The sequence below is a fragment of the Haliaeetus leucocephalus genome, unplaced genomic scaffold (assembly GCF_000737465.1).
Source record: "Haliaeetus leucocephalus isolate CR32 unplaced genomic scaffold, Haliaeetus_leucocephalus-4.0 Scaffold110, whole genome shotgun sequence".
NCBI lineage: Eukaryota > Metazoa > Chordata > Aves > Accipitriformes > Accipitridae > Haliaeetus > Haliaeetus leucocephalus.
In genome coordinates this window covers 2,690,839-2,691,077 of record NW_010972546.1, presented here as the reverse complement: position 1 = coordinate 2,691,077, position 239 = coordinate 2,690,839, and the positions used below count along the sequence as shown (strand labels likewise).

The 239-nt window shown below is 70.3% G+C and overlaps 1 protein-coding gene across 1 annotated transcript in view; it reads left to right on the top strand.

The window, feature by feature from the left end:
• Positions 1–239, top strand: part of KCNH4 (potassium voltage-gated channel, subfamily H (eag-related), member 4) — a 14,888-nt gene that overhangs the window by 9,349 nt on the left and 5,300 nt on the right. The window lies entirely within an intron of this gene.

Sequence of the window (239 nt, the reverse complement as noted above, 5' to 3'; positions counted from 1 at the left end):
GGTCTCCGAGGGAGGGGGGGTTGTCACAGTTGCTCCTGCCCGGTTCCGCGGCTGTCGGCTCTCCGGCGGCTGTAGTTTAGGTCATTACCCCCCCGTATCCCCCGCCCCATCGGGAAATAAAGGCTCTATTTTTCCAGCCCCGGCTTCGGGTGAGTCTCTGCCCGCGGCTCCCCCGCTCCTGCGCGGGACCTGCCCGCGGTGTCGCCGCTCGCCCCCCGCGCCGGGACCCCCTTTCCCGG